At 43.6% G+C, this 25,021-nt stretch overlaps 1 protein-coding gene across 1 annotated transcript in view; it reads right to left on the bottom strand.

Moving 5' to 3' along the window:
• Positions 1-25,021, bottom strand: part of CHP1 (calcineurin like EF-hand protein 1) — a 234,686-nt gene that overhangs the window by 25,109 nt on the left and 184,556 nt on the right. The window lies entirely within an intron of this gene.

Genomic DNA, 25,021 nt, shown 5'->3' on the forward strand with positions numbered 1-25,021 from the left:
AAAGGATAAGAAAAGATTGGTGGCTCTGTATTGTAATGAGCCGAAATGGTGGAGGCATGGACTTTGATTGATGAGAAAGATGGGCCTTTGTCAAGCATCTCAGTTAAGTATTGCAATATCCGAGGAATATTTGATTCTGCTGTATCAGTTCCTTATGCCGGATTCCAAGCACAAAATCTCTTCCATTTGTCAGCATAAGATTTTCTAGTACTAGGCCTTCTGGCTTCCAAAATGACATCCATCACAGCTTTACTGATAGGTGTTGCTTGTATGACTACATAATTAGCCAAGCTGCCAGGTTCAGAGTCTGTAGTTGATTGTGCAGGATCTGATGGTTTTGCTGGGACAGTAGTTGCGGTCTTTGAGGCAAGGTCCAAGCTGGGTATTGACCCAAGTTCCTTAGGATTGGGTACCAGTACTGGTGGGGCCAGTCCTGGGCAATTGATATCATCTTTGGCTTCTCGTCTGACTTTTAGGAGCACCTTCGGTAGAAGAGGTAGAAGAGTCAGAGGAGGAAAGGCGTAAACAGATAGGTTTTCCAGCTGAAGGATAGGGCGTCCACTTTCCATGCTTGTCTGTGATAAGTCATTGTGCAGAATCTTTTCAAATGATAATTTTGAGAAGTAAACAGATCTATGTCTGTGCTCCCCCATTTCTCTGTTATGCCGAAGACTTGTGGATGTTTCCACTCGTGAGGATCCATAAGGTTTCTGCTTAAATCGTCTGCCAGAGTGTTTTGTTTTCCTGGCAGAAATTGAGCTTGAAGATGTATTTGGTAGGTCAAAGCTGTGTCTCAGTGCCATGGCTAATCAGCAAAGGGGGTATGAGTGTATGCCTCCTTGCTTGTTTATATACCACATGACTGTGGTGTTGTCCGTCTTTATCAGTAGTTGTCCTGGATGAAGTAAGTCCTTGAAGGCTGTTGGGGCATTTTGAACAGCTAGCATCTCTTTCTGGTTGATATGTAGATGCATTTGTTTTGGTGCCCATAAGCCCTGAATGCATCTTCCTGCCATGTGGGCCCCCCAGGCATAATCTGATGCGTCTGTTAAGGTTTGGCTGACAGGGGGTAGAGTGAAGGGCAGTCCCATGTTTCGGTAACAAACCTTTGTCCACCATACAAACTCCTGCTGCAGGCAGGGAATGAGAGTAATCATAGTTTCCAAACTGTGTGAAAGTTGATTCCAACTTTTTAGGTACCATTGAAGTTTCCTCGTATGCAGTCTTACTTATGGAATTAGTAGGATGCAGGATGCCATGAAACCCAGAGCCTGCAGAATTTGTCTTGCAGAAGACTGGGTTTTTGTTGCCATCAGTTTGAAGTAAGTAGTCAGTTGCCTTTGTTTGTCTGGCGTGAGGTAAGCCATCTGGGCAGTTGTATCCAAGTTTGCACTCAGGAATGTCATCTTTTGAGAGGGTACTAGTTGTGATTTCTTTTCGTTTATTGTGTACCCTAGGTGTGTTAGAAGCCTTTTCACAAATGCCAGGTGTCGAAGAGTGTCCTTGTTCACTGCTTGAATGAGACAGTCATCCAAGTAAGGATATATTTGTATACTTCTTTGTCTGCAAAATGCAATTACTGGTGCCAGGCACTTTGTGAAGACCCTGGGTGCAGTAGATAAGCCAAAGGGCAGTGCAGAGAATTGGTAACGCATTAAGCCAGCCTTGAATCTGAGGTATCTTCTGCACGATTGTCTATTGGGACATGCAGGTATGCCTCTTTTAGGTCTAAAGTCACCAGCCAAGCATTCTTGCCCAGCATGGGCAGAAGCTGCTGTGAAGTCAGCATTTTGAATTTTGGAATGTCCAGGTATGTGTTCAAAATCGATAAATCCAGTATTGGCTGCCAGGCCTTGTCCTTTCGGGGTACCAAGAACAGTCTTGAGTAAAAACCTTGTCCTTTTTCCTGTTCTGGTACTGTCTGAAAGGCCCCCATATCCATGAGGGACGTAACCATTTTCTGTGCCTCTGCCCATTGATTTTTGGCAGATCTGGCCAACCATTTGCCATTGACAGAGTGTGGAAATGGACTCTATCCCTATGATACGATGTTTAGTACCCACTTGTCCTGGGTTATTAACTGCCAACGGTTTACTATTAAAATTTTGAACGGCACTCCGTCGACTGTACTATAGTCGAACACGGAAGTTCGAAAATGATAATTGCGAACTCAAAAAAACAATCTAGGAATGGGTTTTAACATGGGTCGAGGTAGGGGAGATGTTTGTAGTTCAGAATAATACTTACCTCGACCCACGTTAAAACTGTTCCTACATTGATTTTTTGACTTCGACATTCGACGTTTTCGAACTTCCGTTGCAGACTATAGCACAGTCAACGGAGTGCCGTTCGAAATTTTAATAGTAAACCCTGCCAACACCCCTGTGTGTGTTGCCAAAAGATAAGTGCTTGGTGTAGACAGAGGGAAGACATTGGGATTGCTTTCTGTAGGTTTGCGCTTTATCTCCTCCAGATTTGGAGGTGGAAGCACCCAATTGCTTTGACCTGTATGAATCTTGCGCCTGGTATCTGGAACCCTTAGGGCGTCTGGATTTGCCCCTTTGAGCTCTGTGACACAGGAAAGGACCAATTTTTTGTAGGCCAGTGTCTACTGAATCTTGGTGGCTGCACTTGTAAGATGTTTAACAGTTTGCATAGACTTAGCTTTGTCTTCCATTTTCTTTAAAACCTCTTCTACCTTAATACCAAACAGAGAATCATGCTGTAAAGGTGTATCTAGCAATTTAGCTTTAACATGATCAGGTAAATTTTGTTCCTTTAGCCAGGCATGCTTCCTAATTACAGATCCAGTAACTGCGGCCCTGCAGGAGGCCTCTAAGGAATCAAAACCACACTGCAAAGTATGCTTTCCAACTTGTTCAGCTGCATGCAATAATTCCTGCAATTCCTTATTTTCTGCACATTCTGAAATCAACATAATTTTCTGTTTCAGCAATCCCATAACATGTTGTTGGTACTTAAGCATATGAAATTGACAGTTTAAGGCCCCGATTGCCAAGGTTGCAGATGTATAAACCCCCCCACCCCATCTGTCTAGTGCCCTTGAATCTCTGTCAGAGGGTGTAGGATTTTTTGCTGTTGAGGCCTTAACTCCCTTTGGACCCTGTGAAATAGTTTCAGGATCAGCAGCAGGGTTTCTAAATAAAAATTTATGAGAGTCAGGGACCCCATAATATCTGTTAGGCTTACTGGGAGCCGGAGGTAAGGAGTCAGGGGTCAAGCTTGACTCCGAAAACACATCATCCACAATGTCTAAAACAGGGGGAATGGCTAAAGACTTGTGCTGAGGGAGAAGGAAATCGCTGAGCCTCTTTTTTGATTCTGAGAAGTCTTGACTCTCCCAGTGAAAATGCTCCCTCAAAGTATGCAAGGTTTCGCCAAATGAATAATCCTCAGGAGGAGATGCAGATGGAATAGACTCCTCAGCATCAGAATCCTCATAGGGAGGTATAGATAATTCCAATCAGAAGAAATAGAAACCTGATCTGAAGATTTATAATCAGTGTCTTGCCTAGGCCTCTCACCTGGAGGGGGATGGGTACCCCTGATCAAGGTAATAAGGTCTTCAGCCATTTTGATCATCTGCTTTTAGGCATAGAGGCCTGTGCACGTGGGCTCATGCGTCGTTTTTTAGTTTTAGAAGTTGCTTTTGTCTTTGCTTTGCAGCTGTCGTCGGTTTGATACACAAATGTTGAGGTCTGATTACACCCTCAGAAGCCGGTGCCTGCTCAGCGGCTCCAGACCCATCCGAGGGAGATACATCCGTCGGTCCAATACCTTGAGTATCTAGCAGCATGCCGGACTCCACATGGGTGTCGGTAGAGGGCTGCGACTCTAAGGTAGCAGGTATCAGGGGCTGTGAAAGCCCCTCACCGGAGTACCGACGAACCGGCATCTGGCTTAGGAGAAGCTTCGTCGGTTTTGGATCTAGACTGCCTTTCTAGGTCTTTCCCTTGCGTTTTTTATGTACTCCAGTAGTCGTATTGCTATCAGACGACATTTCTGGGTAGTTAAATCTGTTTCCAAAATACTTTAACAAAAATATACAGACGCTTAATAGTGCGTTGGTTAAATCTAACACAAAACCGACAGCCAGGCACGTTGTGATCAGGGCCTAGGCAAGGAATACAGTATAAATGGAAATCCTTGGGAGGTATTTGCTTCCCACAAGTAATGCAATTATTAACTTTTTCTGACATAGGTAAAAGGCAAGAAAAAAGTTTCCCCAACGGGGTACTTAGCTTTAGTGAAGACTTCGGATCTGAAACTCAAACTTGAATATTTCCGTAGTCGGCCGACCAGCACTTGCCAAATGCTTCTACTTCGGGCACTGTCCAGCAAGAAAGACTAAAGAAAATGGTGTTGGCTACATGTTTTATACGCCTGACGTCATGGAAGAGAAGAGAGCAACAGACGCAGGACCCAAGACTTTGGAATTTAGGCCGACTGAGGGCAACCTGCCAGCAGATTACCCAAATGTAATGACTGCAACAGTGAAACACTAAGAACATCCGACTGCAAGGTACGTTGCGGTCAGGGCCTAGGCAAGGTATACAGTACGAATGAAAAATCTTTGAGGTATTTGCTTTCCATAAGTAATGCAATTATTAAACTTTTACTGACATCGGTAAAAAGCAAGAAAAAGTTTCCCCAACGGGGTACTTATCTTTAAGTTGACTACTTTGGTTCTGAAACTCGAAAACAAACATTTCAAGAGTCGGCCAACCGGCACTTGCGAACTGCTTCTACTTCGGGCACCGCACGGCAAGAAAGACTGATGTAATGGCGTCAGCCGCATGTTTTATACCCCTGACGTCACAGAAGAAGGGACAGCAACTGACGCAGGACCGAAGACTTTGTTAATCAGGCCGACTGAGGGAAACCTGCCAGCAGATTACCCAAATGTAATGACTGCAACAGTGAAACACGAAGAACATCAAGCAAAGAGGAGAAAGGATCAATGTTTGAATATAAATATTGATCTATGTGAGGACTGCAACCATGATTATGCTGTTAAATTACCATTACATGTTAAAGAGTAGATGGTCAATAATCAATGCAAGTTTATGGAAGACAGGAAGTCATCTCATCCTTAGAAGATAAGATAATTAGGATGAATTAGTAATAAGCCTAGAAGAGGGAAAAACATTTAACAAGTGAATTGATTTTATTCTGAGGGTTTTGCTAAACTTTGGACTTACAGCTACTTGTATACGGCCACAGTAGGGACCTTTTAGTCCCCTTCAGAATATTAAGATGAATATGCCAACGATGAATACAGTCACCCATTCTCTTTGCTTTACATTTGGAACAAATGGCTATTGTGATGTGTATATTTTTTCATTTTCTCCCCCATACTACACACCTGTCTCTCCTCCATACCAAACAGATTCAGAGGGAAATGAACTCCAGTGGGCATGTGCACACAGACTGGCTATCTTTTAGCTCAACTAGTGACCTACCTTGCTCTCTTCCCACCCTCTAGGCTCATCTATACTTACATCTACCACCAGCAGAAATAAATTTAAAATTATGATCCACACCAATGTATCTCATAACATGCTAGCACTACATATAACTAGTCAAACCTAGCTCTCCTAGCATACATTACTAGCTATCAGATGTACCTCATTTCATGCCAAAATTCTCCAAACTCCACACGCCACAACACCAACTGTCAAAACAAACATGCCTTTCTACACCCACACCACAGTACACAAGCTATACTAATAATGTGCATAACATGTATATGTATATATATATATATGTATATATATATATATGTATATATATATATATATATATATATATATATATATATATATATATATATATATATATATATATATACACACACACACACACACACACACATACAAAATACAGAACACCCTCAAAGAACATATACCACAACTTAATATCAGTTCAATCCAGTTCATACAACTTTAAAAGTATCCATCCAACATAAAAGTTGAACACGATTATCAAAATAATGTAATGTAAAAAAAGAATAAAGTTTCAGTACAGAAATTGTACAAAACAAAATCACAGAATTGTATGGTTGGAGACAATTAAACGGCACATACTTCGCATTGCGGAAACCAGGTAAAAAATAAAGATAATGAAATAACAAATGTAGTGTGATCAGAAAAAAAAATAGAATGCACCCGCAGAACTACTCATAACCGATTTCCACTTATCAAATCCTAACCATTTTAACATTGCAATATCTTCCTTCTAATACTGTAATATCTTCCACAATCTACAATTAAACATTATGCAATACTAGAAGTCATTATTTGCTGGAAAACGTTTTTAAAAGTAAACATACAATATAGACAAGACACTCCAAATCCTTCTAAACTGAACGATGGCCCCACTCTAAATCTACATGGATTACAACTTACAATTCAGTCAGGGAAACTAGACATGTCATCAAGCAAAAGTTGTATGGTGATTCTGAATGCTCATGAATTAAGCCGTTTAATGGACAAATTCAGGCCAATAAAGCCAAGCCCCACTATACAGACACCCCAAATAACTAACACCTGATGTTCATAAGGGTCATTTGCATACATCACATGTGCCTCTAATACAAGAGGTTTGACTGGTCACTCAGTAGAAATTCTAGCTTGGCTAGAATTTTTTTTAGTTTTTACTGATTTTTTTTAATACAACATAACAAGGAAAGTACAGTAATGTCATAATGTAGATATTAGAATAGATCCAATGTTGTAGTATGGATTCTTGGGTCTACATGCCATGCATAAGGCTGCGGCCATCCTGATTACCAGAGTCTTTACATCATCTGTAGCAGACGGACATCAGGGCATAAGAGAGTTGTCTGTCTGTGGCACATTCAGGTCTTTCTACGCTAGGATAGTCGGATGTCTGAGGGCAATACAACCCTTCCAGTTGTTAAAGTTGAGAAAGAAGAGAAACTTCTAACCAGACTAGAAACAGGAAGAGATGATGCTGGATAAAGTATACCCAGATTGGGGTGGGGGTGGCCAGCAGATAGAAGGGTAGGAGTTTGTAATGTGACACTGCTCTCTACAACACTGATCTACTTGAACAGCTACAATGCTGTTAAGCGTAACAGAACAGTTCTTTGCAGTTAATGCTGCAGTACCGACTCTTGGAAGGACTCAAAGCTACAGGTTGGGAGGATAGGCTGTTTGGTAGCACCTGGAACAGCAGGTGCTGCAGGACAGCAGTGGCAAAGCCCTGGATGCAGTGCCTAAATGGCAACATTTGGTGAAGGTGTAGACAGAAGTCCATGTACACGCTTCCCAGATGGCTTGAGTGGTGACATCTTTTAGGAAGGCAGTGGTGGTTGCCCTGTGTCTCGCTGAGTAAGCCCTGGTATAATCTCGTAATGGCTTTCCATGAGGACCGTATCAGAAGGTAACAACTGGCTAACCATTTTGAAATAGTAGATTTGGAGACTGGCCTACCTTCTTTCCCTTCTGCAGAGTCCACTTGCAGTTCTGTTTTATTTGGCAACTTTCTGTTTAGGTAAACCTGATCTGTCACTGCATATCCAGGGAATGTAGGATTTGTTCAACTTTGTTTTTGCAGGTTAGGAAAAGACAATGGCAGGTGTCTAGCTTGATTGAAAGTTTTGATACTACCTTGGGCACAAAGGAGGGGTAAGTTCGGAGGGTAACTATCCCTGTGAAAAATAATGCAAGGTTCTTTGCACATCAATGCTCATAATTCTGAGACCCCCTGTTTCAGGCGATTGCTACGAGAAGGGTAGTCTTTCAAGTGAGCATCTTTACCAGAGCAGAAGCTGCTGGCTCAAAAATGTGGCAAGTTAAGTTTTTCTAATACATAAAGTCCCAAGAAGGGACAGGTTTTTTCCTGGGAGGTCTTAGGTGTATAATCTTTTAAGAACAGTTTCAGGTGAGGGAAGAGGATAGCTGGGAAGCAGGGAAGGCAAGCAGAGATGACCTAAGCATGCTCCTTAATACTGGAATAAAAAGGCCCTGGTCAAATAATCCTGAAAGGTATTCCAACACTAAGTTAATGCTCACAAAAAGTGCCACACCTTTGACCTGTCAGCAAGCAGAAACTGCTTTTCCATTTGAATTTTCTGGTAGCTGGTTTTCTTTTCTCTCTCAGGACAGACAGCACTTACAGCAGTTTGCATTTTTGGAGTTAAAATCCAATCCTCCATTCTGTTAGGGTGTGTTCAGGTGTAGATAAATGACAGATCTACTCTCCTAGCTAATGAGGTCTATCACCGGTGGAAGAATATCTCCTTTGCTGAGGATCAACAAGATTGAAACCACTGCTGCCTTGACCAGATTGGTGTCAAGAGTATAATGCTTGGCCTGTCTAACCTCACTTTATCATTACCCTTGGGATCAAAGACATAGAAGAATAGGTCTGTCCTCAATGTCCCCATCTGTTGGGTTCTGGAGCAGAAACGTTGTAGTCGTCTGTTCTGATGGGAGGCACAGAGCTCTACAATGTGGTGTCTCCATCAGTGAGGGAGGTCCAGAAGATCTCTCTCCAGCATTCATTTATTGGGGTCCAGTAGGTTCCTGCTCAGTGCCTGCTATGGTGTTCTGACCTGAGATGTAGGATGCCAAGAGTGTCCGTTGCAATTCTTGGGCCAACAGCCAAATATTTAAAGCCAGAGTGCAGACTATAAGAATGAGTACCCCCTTATTTACTTATTAGGTCACTCAAAAACTCAAAAGAATTTAAATCAGTCACCAAAGAACACCAGAAAAAAGTCACTGGTCATGTCACTGTACTCAACCGCCACAATCTGTCTTCCTTTCTTAGGATAGCCTACCATCTGCCTTCTTTGGCTTTCAGCTCTGTTTAACTGTTAGCTCTCCTAGCCATCTTAACTAGGTAATTACTTATTTATTTTACATTTGTTAACCAGGTTAGTTTGGCTGAGCTTTTGGCTCATTTTCAGCAGAGACCTGGGGAGAAAACATCCTCAGGACTAGAAAACAATTTATTAAATTTTAGTAACACAGTAGCTATCAGCTATAGGATCTTACAAGTGGAGACCTGGAGAGAAAAAAAAGTCACTGTCACTCAATCTTAAAATATATCCTTTATTTACATACTGCCTGTATTATCCTCACTACTGTAGCTTCCTTAGCTAAGCTATCAAAGTTTGCATAGGTTTCTATACCCAACTTACATTAAATAGCAACTTAACTAACTTTTATGCTTCTATAGTCTCAATTGAAAACGTTTTCTTAATTTCTAAATTTTATTACTTTTTTGTAAATCTGTGGAGCTTTTTGCCCAGGCCTCTGCTGAAAAAGGGCCATCAGCTCAGACAGACAAATACAGTCAACAAATTTAAAATAAAAATAAATAAAAATTTACGGGCCACAACTGTGCTACTGTCTGTCCAAATCTGCACTGTTTCTGGGTTCAGACTGCTTTGAAAAATTTACAGCTAGAAAAACTGCCAACATTTCTTTCTAGTTAATGTGCAATTTCCTTTGCTCTGTGGTCCAGACACACTGCACCTTTAGAGGCTCTAACTGGACACCCCAGGTTATTTCTGAACTGTCAGAGGTGATGGTTGTCAGTCTCTGGTAAACAGAAATTCGTCCCTGGGTTCTGTAGGATATCCTTCCATTAAAGTAGCCCTCATAGCGAGGGTAGCAGATGTAAAGTTTCTTTTGTCAAATCCAGCAATCATTCTCTGCCATTAGGTTCTAGCTTCATCCTTAAAGCACCCCTGGTGGTCTCAGTAGACACTACTGAGGGATCTGCTTGTGGGTATAAGGTATTCAATAAAAATGATCTGGCTTTCTAGGGGGTGGGTGGCAGGGAATGAGTGTGCAGAGAGAGATACTCTCAAGGAACAGACACTGGTCTGGGAGACTGCAGGCTTAAAAGTTCTCTGCAATGAGTTTGGTCTCATGCCATGGTGGCTTGCTGAGGGATTAGGGCCAATTGGTCAACTGAGTCAAGGAAGCTGCAAAGGCACATAACCTGAACTGGCAGCTGCTCTGACTGCAGACATAGAAGCTTACCAGTCATCCACAGAGCAGTTCCCTAGTTCTTTATCTTTGGATTTCTAGAGCAAGGAACTGGCCACAGCAGAGGTGTGTGAAGAAGTGAAAATAATTGGTCTGAGGATTCCATGTGGGCTGCAGGGACTTCAGTCCTATGCTTAAGGGTTTCCAAGTGAAACATAGCACAGTCCTGACAACTATAAACATTGTGCTGCAGCCTCAAACAGACGAATGGAAATCTTTATATGGAATTTGCTTACCACACTTGAAGCAATTAACCTTTTTAAACATTAATTAAAAAGAAGTTTTCCCCAACAGGGTATTTACGTGAATACAAGTAGTAGGGGGAAAAAAGTTGATCAACAGACTAAGCATTAAATAAAATGGAGTAGCGCATCAGAATACATGGCTTGAAAGATCTGAAGATGGCGCCAGACACCCCTTTTATACCTAGACATCCAGACATTGATTCTTGGACATCCGTTGACTAGGGATAGTGTAAAGACTCTGGGAATCAAGCCAGTTGTAGCTTTCTGCATGGCAGAAAGACCCAAGAATCAGTACTTCAACATGTACTATGAAAATCATACAAATTATTCTTGCACCCAAATCAAATTTACTAAATTGGCGGTGTAAACACTGGCTCTAGATCACCACTATTGAAGTGAAACCCTGACCCCATGTGCAAAAATGGGGAAAAAGGGTTTGTGGACAGATGGATGAAAACCATCTCACTAGCCCCAGATAACCTACCACCAGACTACTTTCTTGTCACCGACTGTCACCTACACAGCATCAGTCCTTACACACCAATCCAAAATACTATGTACCCAGTTTGTGGAAACTGACTTAATTCTTTACAGAAGTGACACCTTTTGAACAACTGTCCAACTAGATTTACAGCCAACCTACAACCATTTTCTAAAACCCTAGAAAGATGAATAAAAAACTGCTTATCCTGTACTCAACACAGCTTCAGACCCTACCATAGTACCAAATTCGGTCTTTGGTTCTCCAGCTACCTCACTCCTGGAGTAGTCTTAAATGGCAAAATGTTACATCCACCCACATTCCTATCTTAGGAGTACTACAAGACTCCACATTTTGCACATAATTGTTTAACAAGTTCATCAATATGTACAGAGTAGCACCAATGTCATCTTTACTACAGTATCTAGATGACTCTACCTTAACCTGTAGTGCCAACTCCAAACATTTCTCAATTACACAAACTCTTAAGGCATAAGAGTGACTAGCAAGATGTCATTTACTATTAAATGAGGAAAAAAATGCATGTTATGTCTTACCGTAACGTTCCATCTGTGTTGTTCATCTTCTTTCATTCATTACTGATGGGTTTGGTTCACAGCCCTCAAAACAGAGTCGGCCTATTACCAAGCTTGTGGTAGCCAAAAAAAACTCTTGTGCAAAGTCTCTACCCAGAATGCCCTCCTAGCTGTTACCTCAGCTCGAGTTAGTTAAGAAAAGGAAGTAAAGCAGAGGCCACTTCTGCAAGTACCCTAGGGGACTACTTAGACCCAAAGCATCCCCCAGGAGCCTTTGAGGGGGAAGGAGGGTGGGAAGTAATGAATGAAAGAAGTTGAACACAGATGGAACATTATGGTAAGACAACCTCTTTATCTGATGTTGTTGATCTTCTTTCTATTCATCACTGATAGGACAGAATCCCAAGCCATCTTGAGGTCCATGGGCGGCCCTTATGGAAGAACATTCCCGAGCACCACTGAGCCGAAGACAGCTCTCCCTCTGTAGACCAGGTCCAATTTGTAATGATCGATAAAGGTATGAGGCTTACCCCAAGTAGCTGCCGTGCAGATGTCATCCATGGATGCCCTGGAATGGAATGCTATAGATGTTGCCATAGATCTAGTGGAGTGACCTTTAAATTTTGGCATGGGTTTATTATGGAGGGAATAGATGAAACGTATGCAGTCCCTTGGTCATCTCGATAATGTAACCTTGGGAACAGCCTCTCCCATTTTGGGCACAGAAAAAGAAATGAAAAGCTGTTCAGATTTACGGACAGGTTTGGGCCTGTCTAGGTAAAATCTCAATTGTCTATGTACGTCTAAGGAGTGAAGGCAATACTCTCCTCTATTGGCAAAATTCAGAAAAAAAACACTGGTAAATCAATGGTCTGGTTAATGGAGAATTCAGAAACAACTTTGGGAAGAAAGGATGGGCTCGTCCGAAGTGACACACTGTCTTTACGAAAGACCAGATAGGGCCTCTTGATACACAATGCCTGCAGCTCTGAGACTGTTCTGGCAGAGATAATGACTACCAGGAACACAGATTTCCAAGACAAAAAGTTTAGGTCACACTTAGCAGCAGGCTCAAAGGGTTTTTGAGTCAAAGACTGAAGGACTAGGGTGAGGTTCCATGCTTCCACAGACTGTCTGACAGGAGGACTGAGATGAGAGGTCCCCTTGAGGAAAGCCTTGCAAAGGCGCAAAGAGATAAGAGGGGTGCCATCTATACCATTGTGGAACTTGGAAATTGCCACTAGATGCACTTGTACCACACAGGCAGAGGCTCCATTATCAAAAAACTTAGCCAAGTATAAAAGCACTGCAGTAACTGGAGCCGAATATGGATCTAGCATGTTATCCTTGGACTAGATGGAGAACCTTTTCCATTTACCATAATATAGTCTTCTGGTGGATGGTTTGTGAGAGGCCAGAATGATGTCTCGAACAGGTGAGGTGAGACTAGCTATACCTGGCGACTAATGGAAGTGGAAAAACCAAGCTGTCAGCCTGAGACTGGACAGATTTGGGTGAGTCAACCCTTGGGGGTGAGTAATCAGATTTGGTGGAGGGTCCAGAATCCATGGCAGGCATACTAGGTGAGGCCGAAGGAAGGGGAACCAAACTTGTCAAGGCCAGAATGGGGTTATGAGGATCAGCTTGCATCTCAACCGAAGAGCTTTCTTTAGAAATTGTGGAATCAGAGGGCTGGGAAGATGAGCGTAAAGCAGTCCCGTGGGCCAATTGTGGATCAGAGCATCCCTCGGTGACTCCCCCTCTGGGGGAAGTAGGGCAAAATAATTGCTGCACTTGGGTGTTTGATGGGGAAGTGAAAAGATCGCAGCAAGGCTGGCCCTAGTGGCTGAAGATCAGACACCACCTCAGGGTTCAGGGACCACTCGTGAGGCATGAGGATGCATCTGCTCAGTTTGTCCACAATCATGTTGGAGCTCCCAGGGATATGCGTTATCAGAAAGTGTTTTGAAGCTACTGCCCACTGCCAAATTCTCATGACTTCTCGACATAGGGGGTTGGACTTGGTCCCTCCTTGCTTGTTGATATACCAAACCACTGACCTATTGTCTGACTGAACTGCAACTGTCCCAGAAAGGAGAGCTGAATGGAAGGCCTGCAACGCTAACAGCACAGCTCTCAGTTCCAGAACACTGACATGCAGGTGGGGCTCTGAGGTGGACCAAGTGCCTTGGGACAGTCTTTCCCTGGAAATTGCCCCCCCCACCCGATCAGGGAAGCATCCATGGTCACAATGGCTGTGGAGGTTGAAACTGGCGAGCCCAAAGATCTACATCTAGCCTCATCCACCAAAGCAGGTCCTGTTTGCAGGAGTTGGTTATTCGAATCTGGTAATCGAGGGGGTAATAGTTTGGGAACCACTGACAGAAGGAGCCATTGCAGAATCCGCATATGTAGCTTTGTTAGAGGCACTACTGGAATTGATGCAGCCATAGAACATAGGGCCTGAAGAACTTCCCTTGCAGAGACTGTTTGAGATAGTATCACCTGGAGTTGAAGCCTCACTCGGACTCTGCAAACTGGGAGCGATACCAGACAAGACTTGAGTATTGACCATTGCTCCAATGAACTCTATTTGCTGTGTAGGGATAAGGTTTGATTCCTCCCAATGTATAATTATTCCCAACCATTTTGCCAGAGAGAAAGAATATAGTGCAGTGCCATTACCAGAAGATGCTTGGTGGGGGCAGTAAGGAGCCAGTCTAGATATGGAAACACCCAGAATCCTTTTAGTCTCAAGTGAGCTGTTACTACTGCCATGCATTTCGTGAACACTCTGGGGGCTGTAGAGAGACCTAACGGCAGGGCACAAAGTACAGTTGTGTATCTACCATAAATGTAGATGTTAGAGTGTATTCACTGTTGCAGTCATTACTCTTGGGTTATCCTGCTGGCAGGCTACCCTCAGTCAGCCAGAATTCCAAAGTCTAGGTCCGGCATCGGTTGCTGTCGCCTCTTCCCCGACGTCAGTGCGCCAGGGGTATAAAAGATGCAGCCGACACAATTTTCTTCAGTTTTTCTTGCCCCAGATGTCAGGTGCCCCCAAATTGGTAGGCTAAGAAAATATGCCAATAAAAATGCATGCACAAAAATAACGTTTCCTTCATCTACAAGCAAATATACCAAAATAGGTTGTATAGGACAGAGAAGAGCAGATAGGTCCCAGCAAAGAAAAGGGGGATGGTGGGTGGGTAACCTGGACTGCAACAGTGAATACACTATCTGCATTTATGGTAGGTACACAACTGTATCGTGTTTCACTGTTGCAGTCATTACTCTTGGGTTGAATCTCAAAGCTGAGGATGGGTGACTGGGCTAAACAGGATTAGGAGAGGCTATGAGGCCCTGCAGAACTGCAGTGGCAATGCCTGCTCTGGACTTAAAGAGGTAAGTGGTAGTGCTTTGTGAAGGTGTGCACTGAAGTCCAAGTTGCAGCCTCTAAGATAACTTTGGTTGGTACTCCTCTGAAGAAGGCTGCTGAAGTGGCTGCTGCTCTGGTGGAATGAGGCCTAATGCCCTTAGGCACTGATTTGCCATGTTGAAAATAGCAGAAACGGATGCAATGGCCTATCCATTTAGAAAGTCTGTTTTGAGATAGCCTTCCCTTGTAATCCTGCAGCATATGAGACTAAAAGTTGCTCAGTCTTTCTGAAAGCTTTAGTTCTGTCCAAGTAGAAGCGTAACTGCCTGTGTATGTCCAAAGAATGCAGAATTTTCTCACCCTTGTTCTGTGGAATTGGGTAGAAGGTAGGCAAGTGAATGGTTTGGTTGAGGGCCACACTGGACACCACCTTAGGCATAAATGTAGGGTTTGTCCTCAGAGAAACCCTGTCTGGATGAAAGATGATGATGAAAGGTTCCACAGCCATGAGTGCTTGCAACTCCAAGACCCGCCTTGCAGAGGTTATTGCTATGAGCAGAGCTGTTTTTCAGGATAAGAATTTTATATCTGCTGTTGATGCTGGCTCGAAAGGAGGCAGCGTGAGTTTTTCCAAAACATAATTGAGGTCCCAGGCCGGAATTGGTACTCTCCCTGGAGGCCTAATGTTTTTGGCCCCTCTGAGGTACTGTCTTATTAAAGGATGAGAAAAGATAGGTGGTTCCGTATTGTAATGGGCTGAAATGGCAGAGGCATGAATCTTAATTGATGAGGAAAGGCCTCTGTTCAGCATCTCAGTTAGGCATTGTAAAATTTGAGAGATATTTGGTACACACGTGTCAATGCCTTGTTCCTGGTTCCAAGCACAGAATCTCTTCCATTTTTCTGCATAAGATTTTCTGGTACTGGGCCTCCTGGCCTCCAAGATAACATCCATAACAGCTTTTGAAAGTTGAGTGCTCTGAATGGCTACATTATCCGCCATGCTGCCAGATTTAAGGTCCTGAGTTGACTATGCAGGATCTGATTGTTTTGTTTGGTCAGCAAGTGAGAAGTATGAGGCAATATCCATGCTGGACCTTGCGACAAGCTCTTCAGGATTGGGTACCAGTGCTGGCGTGGCCAGTCTGGTGCAATCAGTATCATTTTTGGCTTCTCTTGTCTGACCTTTCGAGTACCCTGGGAAGGAGAGGCAGTGGGGGAAAAGCCTATACTGTTAGATTTTTCCAGCTGAAGGATAGGGCATACACTTTCCATGCTTGCTTGTGATAAATCCTTGTGCAAAATCTCTGCAATTGGCAGTTGTGAGGGGAGGCAAATAGATCTATGTCTGGGCATCCCAATTTCCTTATTATCATGCTGAAGACTTGTGGATCCAGTTTCCATTCGTGGGGATCCATAAGGTTTCTGCTTAGTTCGTCTGCCAGAGTACTTCTTTTTCCTGGCAGGAATTGTGCTTGCAGGTGAACTTGTAAAGCCAATGCTGTGTCCCATAAGGTCATTGCTTGTCTGCAGAGGGGGTAGAAATGTGTACCTCCTTGCTTGTTTATGTACCACATGACCATAGTGTTGTCTGTCTATCAGTAGCTGTCCTGGATGAAGCAGGTCCTTGAAAGCTGTCAGGGCATTTTGAACAGCTAGCATCTTTTTGATTGATATGAAGATGCATCTGGTTTGCATGCCATGTGCCCTGAATACATTTTCCTGCCATATGGGCCCCCCAGGCATAATCTGATGCATCCGTTGTCAGTGTCTGTCTGGCTGTAGGTAAACTGAATGGCAGACCCTTGTTGTGGTGACAGGCTTCTGCCCACCATCGAAACTCCTGTTGCAGGCAGGGAATGAGTGCAATTACTGTCTCCAGGCTGTGGCAATGCTGTGTCCAAACACTTTTTAGATACCATTGTAGTTTCCTCATATGCAGTCTGTCATATGGAATTAGTAGAATGCAGGATGCCATGAAACCCAAGGCCTGCAGGATATTCCTTGCAGATAAGTGGGTTTTTGTTGCCAATTTCTTGAATTAAGTAGTCAGTTGCTTTTGTTTGTCTGGTGTGAGATAAGCCATCTGGACAGTTGTATTTAAGCTTGCACCCAGGAATATTATCTCTTGAGAGGGCACTAGTTTTGATTTCTTTTCGTTTACTGTGTACCCTAGGCCAATTAGTAATCTTTTTACAAACGCCAGATGCTTTAGAAGAATGTCTTTGTTCTCTGCTTGAATTAGGCAGTCGTCCAAGTAGGGATATATTTGAATTCCTTTTTGTCTGCAAAACGCAATTACTGGTGCCAGGCATTTTGTGAAGACCCTGGGCGCAGTAGATAAGCCAAAGGGCAGTGCAGAGAATTGGTAATGCATTGAGCCAGCTATGAATCTGAGGTATCTTCTGCAAGATTGTCTGATTGGGACATGCAGGTATGCCTCTTTTAGGTCCAAAGTTACAAGCCAAGCCTTCTTGCCCAGCATGGTCAGTAGCTGCTGTAGAGTCAACATCTTGAATTTTGGAACTTCCAGAAACGTATTTAGTATAGATAGGTCCAGTATTGGTCTCCAGGTTTTGTCCTTTTTTGGTACTAGGAAAAGTCTGGAGTAAAATCCTTGCCCCTGCTCTGTTTGTTTGACTTGCTGAATGGCCCTTATTTCCATGAGGGCTGTGATTTGTTTTTGTGCCTCTGCCCATTGATTGTGTGGCAGGTCTGGCATACCTTTTAACCTTGGTAGAGTGTGAAAATGGAACCTGTAGCCTTGGGACACTATGTTCAGGACCCATTTGTCTTGGGTAATCATTTGCCAATTTGATGAAAAAAGAGCTAGTTTTCCCCCTAAGGGGGCTGCCAAAAGAAAAATGCTTGGATATGGTAGAGGAAAGTCATTGGGATGGTTTCCTGTAAGGCTGTGATTTGTCTTCTCCACTTTTGGAGGTAGAGCACCCCATTGTTTAGGCCTGTATGAGCCTTGGGGCTGAGATCTGCCTCTGGGAAGCCTGTATCTGCCTCTTTGTGGTCTGTCTGACACTGGAAAGGACCAATTGTTAGAAGGCCAACTCCTGCTAACCCTGGGTGGCTGTACCTGTAAAAAATCCTTGACTGTCTGCATGGATTTTGCTTTATCCTCCATTTTTTTCAACACCTCTTCTGCTTTAGTACCAAAGTATCATGCTGTAATGGTGCATCGAATAATTTTGCTTTAACATGATCAGGCAGATTCTGTTCCTTTAACCAAGCATGCCTTCTAATAACAGAACCTGTAACAGCGGCCCTGCAAAAGGCCTCCAGTGAATCATAACCACATTGCAAAGTATGCTTCCCCACTTGTTCAGCTGCATGCAATAACTCCTGCAATTCCTTATTCTCTGAACATTCAGTATTTGTCTACAATTTCTGTTTAAGCAGTGACATTAAATATTGCTGATATTTAAGCATATGAAACTGACAATTTAAAGCCCTTACAGCCAGGGTAGCAGAAGTGTAGACCCCCCTCCCCAATCTGTCCAGAGCCCTGGAATCCCTATCAGAGGGGACAGGGTTTTTTGATGTGGAAGCTTTAACCCCTTTGGGACCCGGAGATATAGTTTCTGGGTCAGCAGCGGGGTTTTTATATAGGAATTTATGAGAGTCCAGGACCATGTAGTATCCGTCTGGCTTAGCAGGGGCAGGGGTTAAAGAGTCAGGGGACAGGCCGGACTCTGAAAATACATCATCTACAATGTCTAGAACAGGTGGAATAGCAAGGGGTCTGTGCTGAGGAAGTAGCACAAAGTCTATGAGCCTTTTCTTAGATTCAGAATAATCTTGGCTCTCCCAGTGGAAATGCTCCCTCATGGTATGCAGGGTTTCCCCAAAAGAATAATCCCCAGGAGGAGAGGCTGAAGGAATGGATTCTTCAGCATCAGAATCCTCATAGGGAAGCATGAAGTAATCCTGTTCAGAAGAGGAATCAGAGGAAATAGAAACCTGATCAGAAGAATTATACTCTGTCTCTTGCCTAGGCCTCTTATCAGGAGGGGGATGGGAGCCCCTGATCAAAGTAATTAGGTCTTCGGCCATTTTGAGCATCTGTTTTTTAGGCATGGAAGTCTGAGTAGGAGAATGCTGTACTTGTTTCTTTGTCCTTAGAGCTGCTTTAGTCTTTGAAGCTGAAGATGGCTTAATATATAGTTGTGTAGGTCTGAAGGCACCCTCAGAAGCAGATGCCTGCTCAGCGGCTCCAGACCCATCTGAGGGAATGATTTCCAAGTGTCCAATACCTTGAGTATCCAGAGGCTCAGTCGGCTCCACATGGGAGTCGGAAGCGGCCTGTGGCTCTGAGGTAGCAGGCCCCAGGGGCTGCGAAAGCGCCTCACTGAGAACCGGTGAACTGGCGACTGGCCTAGCAGAGGCTTTGTCGTTGGTTTTGGACCTTGGATGCCTATCATTTTCCTTGTGTTTTTTGTAAACTCTCGTAGTCGGCTGGTCCGATGGCATTATATAATTACATCTTCGGCCAAAGTAATGAAATGCAAAATCGAACCGATTATTCTGAATCTAAGAAAAGGCTCATAGACTTTCTGCTACTTCCTCAGCAAAGACCCCTTGCGTTGGTTAAATCTAGCACAAAACAGACAGCTAGCAATGTTGTGATCAGGGCCTAGGCAAGGAATACAGTAAGAGTGAAAATCCTTATGAGGTATTTGCTTCCTTTTTCTGACATCGGACTGGAGCAAGAAAAAAAAGTTTCCCCAACGGGGTACTTAGCTTTAATGAAGACTTCGGTTCTGAAATTCAGATTTGAAAATCTCAGTAGTCAGCCGACCGGCACTTGCGAACTGCTTTTGCTTCGGGCACCGCGTGGCAAGAAAGACAGGAGAAAATGGCGCCGGCTGCATCTTTTATACCCCTGGCGCACTGACGTCAGGGAATGGGCGACAGCAACCGACGCCGGACCTAGACTTTGGAATTCTGGCCGACTGAGGGTAGCCTCCCAGCAGGATAACCCCAGAGTAATGACTGCAACAGTGAAACACGAACATCTGGCAATGACTAGCTCCTAGCCGGAAGCGAAGCAGACTGGAGTGTTTGTCCATCTTCTTTTTGATGAGATTTATTATAAACAAAAAAGAGGGGTTGCTATGGGTTCAACAGTTGCCCCGGTGTACGCAAATATTGTTATGGCATGGTGGGAAGTTAATATTTTGGTTGAGATTGAAAAACACAACATTCTTTTTTATTCCAGGTTTGTCGATGACCTTTTTTTATCATTAAGGGTACACGTGATGCAGTTGATTCATTTCTGACCGATGTTAACAATTCTGTCAAATTTTTAAAATTTGTCCTAAGTGAGGGTGACCATAATGTCAACTTTTTGGACGTCACGCTTTGGTGGGATGAAAAAGAAAATTTTCAAAGTAAGATCTTTCGTAAAAAGACCTTTACCAACGGCTACTTACATTACAAAAGTAACCATCCTAAACATACAAAGTAAAATATACCAAAGGGTCAATACATTAGAGCTTGTTGTATGACCACAAATTATAGCAACTTATTAAAAGAATTTGAACTTATTTCAACAATGTTTGTTAAAAGGGGATATGACAAAGTTTAGATTGTTAAGTATGTCAGAACATAAAACTAACGTGAGGTGTTTTATCCAGCATTATTAAGGGTGCCACTGAATAAAACAGGGGGCATCAGTAATAAAAATGGTTCTAATAAAAGGTTTCTTTGGCGCTGTATGCTCACTTGACATGACTGTAGGTAATGTTGGTATTAAAAAATCTTTTGGAAGAAAATTGGTGCATTTTAAAAGGTAATTCGGATGTATTTAAGACATTAGGGGATCAACCTAAATTTGTCTTTAGAAACAAATTTAATTTTAAAAGATTATTAGAAAGTGCTTCTTTAGATAATGAAGTCAAAAGACATGTCACACACAAAAAGGGTATGTTCAGGTGTGAACAGTGTAGGTTTTGTAGATACGTCTTTGAAGGACCTTATGTATTGTTAGAACATTTAAATACAACATTAGAAGTTCCTGGATTTGTAAATTGTTTAACCAGAGGGGTAGTATATATTAGTTTATGTAGTGGTTGCCCGGCGTTTTACGTCGGTATGACCACTCGTACTTTAAGAGAACGAATGAGGGAACACATATACAGTATTAAGACTAAGGATTCTAGGAATGGTCTACATAGACATTCTATAGATTGTATGAATTTTAAGAAAGTTTTCTTTTCTATTCTTGAAGTTGGTAAAAAAGACCTTAGGGGTGGCAATTTTAAAAATTTTCTCGAACAAAGAGACTATTTGGGAGATTAAGCTCTATTCTGACAAGAAACCTGGCCTTAATGACGCTATTAACAAAGTGTTTCTTGAAAGATAGAAAACTAAAATTAAATAAAAAATGGATTTTATTTCTTATTTTGATTAGGTTTAATTACGTTAAGTTTCTAATAAATTGTCTTTTTACATGTTTAGGTTTTATATATTACTTTTTAAAAAGAAAGTAGTTTCAATCATGTGATTATTGTCAATTAATTATTTGATTGATGTGGTTATTTCAGCATTATCATTAGTAAATGATTTTGTATTCTGATGAAGTCTCTGACAAAAGCGTTGAATAAAGTGTGGTACGCTATTTTCGATTGCCTCGACTACTGGTTCCAGATTTCTTTGGTGCTTGTCCATCTTGATGTGTTAATACGCATCCTGGAGATCTACAGAGCACATCCAATCACCTTCTCTTAAAAAGGGAAGGATGGCTTGAACAGTGAGCATCCGGAATTTGGTTTGGGTGACAGACTTGTTTAAACTGCTGAGATTCAAAATAGGTCTCCAGTCCCCTGTCTTTTTTGGCACCAAACAGAATCTCGAGTAGAATCCGGATCCGCGCTGGTCTGGTTGGAGGACTCTTTTTGAGACAGCTTTATAATCTCTGAAGCTGCTGCTTCCCCCTTTGACTCGGTGGAACATAGCAAAGTTTTCTTGGAAATTTTGGCTGACAAGAAAAGGGAATGGTGTGATCTCTCGTGATAATGTTCTGCATCCAATGATAGGTGGTGATAGATTGCCAGGCAGCTTGGTGCAGAGAGAAACTACCCCTGACCGCTTCCAGAGGTAAGCAATCGGGCTGCCCCTCAGGAGCGCTGATAAGGCTGTCCAGAGAAAGAGTCCCTGGAGCCTTGGTTACGAGAACCCCCTCTGCCTCTATAGGGGCATCTTCTGGAATTGTTACCCCCTCTGCCTCTGGGAATATCACCACCATGTGCGGCACGGAAAGGAAACAATGCCATATTTTCCCACTCCTCTGATTCCTGGAGAAGGTACGCTGAGGGTTGGAAAACCATAGGCCTATGGCAGACAGGGTTTTTCCATCTTGCTTGCACCTGGCTAGCGTGTCCTTCACTTTGGAGCCAAAAATAGACTAAGCTTCGATGGGAGCATTCAGAAAGAAGACTTCAAGTGATCCGCAAGATCACAAATATGCATCCAGGCATGACACCTCATAACGATGCCCGAACCCTCTACTCTAGCCACCCCTTCGGTCGCATGCGACAGGAACCTCGTGGATGAGTTGGATATGGATTCCAGGGTTGCAAGCTGCAAGGCCCCTTTGTCCCTCACCTCGTCAGACAACTGTCCTGTGAGCATCCCAGAGAGTTCGGAAATAAAGTCCCTCTGGAGCCTCGGAAAATGTGCCAGATAATTCAGGGACCGTATATAGCAAAGGTCCCTGTGCAAAAACATGCTTCCCAAGTCTGTCCACTGCCCAGGACTCCCTGTTGGGCGGGTGGACAGCGGAACTTTTCTCAGCCAAGTCCTTTTTCGTTGCCACAGCCACCACCATAGCATCAACTGGTAACCCTTTGGACCAATGCGGGTTCTCCTTGGGAGGGGAAAGAATTTTGTCTGGTCTCCGAGGGATCGCCTCAATGGAATCAGGGTTCTTCCAAGCGAGCTGCATGATGATCTAGTCGGCAAGCAGGATCACACAAGAGGTAGAAGGCCAAGCGTGAAAACCCTACAGGAACACAGACTCCTCAGACGAAGGGCCGGAAGGCTTCCAGTCACCTCTCTGCTTTAACATCTCCAGGATGTCTCCGAAAGAGACATCATTAGGAAGTGACCGTGGGGACCCCATCGTAATCAGAGTCTTCCGTTAAGGAATCCTTGGGTGAATCCACGTGCTTTTTCTTGCACATCTTCTTTTGAGGGAGCTCCTCAGTGGGGGTCTCTGAGGAGGACTTGGAAGAGTGGGCACCCTGAACAAGGGTGTCCTGCGGCTTCTCTGCCCAGTGTCCCAGGGGGGTGGCCTGTGACAGCTGGAGCTCAGGGGGTGAAAACTGGGGTTCTGACATCAAAGGAGTGCTGCCAGAAACAAGAGCCCTCTCCATCGCACAGAAGGCAGGCCCACCCGAAGACAGATGGGAGCCTGGAACAGAGAAAGAACCTCGGGACTTGGGTCACACCCCACTCTGAAGAACCCACCCCAATGGATGGAGCCTCAAGCCGGATCGGCATGGACGCAGCCATCGGCGCAGAGGATAGAACCAAGGAGAGAGGCGGCTCCATACCCTGGGATGACTCACCCATCCCCCAATCCTCGGACTGAAGGACCAGTTGAGCGGGAACCCAAGACCAAAGAGAAACTCTGGGCCGGAGTGAGATGCACCATAGGCATAGAGGTGATGGTTTCCAAGAAGGATGTCTGAGCAGAAGGCTTCAGAACAGAGATGGTCGGAGGACTAAGATGGGAGTCCGTGGATTAGGTAACCCAAGTCCTGTAGGTGGATGGGTATTGGAAAGTGAGGGAATCCCCTGGCTAACAGCCGGTCTACAAGACTCACCATGTAGTGTTCAGAAAGGCTCCTGGTGGCTCTAGTGGATACTTCAGACGGAGAGTCTCAGGACATTCGAGGAATGGGCTATACACGCTTGGCCCAGAAACGGATCTAAAGAGAGGGAGTATCGGGTTAGTGCTACAATGTCTGCCAGCACCGAAGTCTCAAGTTTCGAGACTGGAAGTAAAGGGGTCAAATCCAGTGAGGTCGGTACAACGCTAGGTGCCAAAGCAGCAGCCGAAACGATCAGTTCCAAAATGAAAACTAATGGCGTATTCGAAGGTGTGCCTTGAGCCGAAGTGGCTACATGCCGAAGTCAAAACAGGCGTAGTAAGGACCGGTGCAAAAACAGGCATCGGTATCAAAGGTTTTGGGATGGTCAGAGCAGAAGATGTAGCCAAAGAGACAGATTTATGCTCAGATGACAACTTGGGGACCTTTAATTTCCCAGGCTTGCTCTGACCACCAGATGGTGAAGAAGGAACAGAGTGGGATCTCTGTTTGCCCTTAGAAGGGGTTGAGCCTTAGGAGGGGTTGAGACCTCCATTGCAGAAATGGCCACTGAGAAGGGAGTCTTGAGCAATCATTTCAGAATGAGTTTATTTTTGCACTCATGAAGAGTGCATTGGCTGAAACTCTGACATATGTCAACTTGGAGGCCGCACCGAAAGGTGGGCCACTCCCAAACAGTATACGCAGTCATCATGAGAATCAGTTACTTGCTCTTACAAGAAGTACAATGTTTAAAACCTGAAGCACCCTTCTTATCCAACATCTTGGTGAAAAACACCACAAGTCAACTGCATAATCCAACTATAATGAAGCCAACTCAGTACAAAAGAAATCACAAATAGTACTATACACTGGTATGTAGAGAAGAAAAGGGAAACACCTGAATAAAGTTTAAAGCTAACAGGTTAAACAGGGGAAACAATACCAACTACGGTATAGAAGAAATACCACAAGGATAAGGGAAGAAAGGCCATACTAAGAATGGTACCTGAAAGTTTACCAACGGTAACAGGCAGAGAGGAAAGAACACTAAAAATACTAATTGCTTAATAAAATATGAAGATATTCAAAAATTTTTTACACATCAAAAAGATTTCACTTAGCTGAGAGCTCGGATGAAACGCGGCTTTACAACTACGCAGCAAACGAGATCTGAGGTAACAGGGAGAAAGGCATTCTGGGTAGAGACTTGGCTCAAGAGTTTTTTTGGCTGGCACGAGCTTTGTAATAGGCAGACTGTTCTGAGAGCTCGGAACTGAACCCATCAGTGATGGATGGAAAGAAGATCAACATCAGATCTAATCTTATTCACAAACTGGTCTAAAACACTAAAACAGTACAGTTGTGTACACTTACCATAAATGTAGATGTTAGAGTGTATTCACTGTTGCAGTCATCTCATTTGGGTTATCTGCCTGCAGGTAGCCCTCAGCCAGCCAGAATACCAGTCTTCGGATTTCTGTGTCGGATGCTGTCGCCTCTTCC

Source organism: Protopterus annectens, chromosome 6.part0, assembly GCF_019279795.1.
Source record: "Protopterus annectens isolate FY-2018-M chromosome 6.part0, PAN1.0, whole genome shotgun sequence".
NCBI classification, from domain to species: Eukaryota; Metazoa; Chordata; order Ceratodontiformes; family Protopteridae; genus Protopterus; species Protopterus annectens.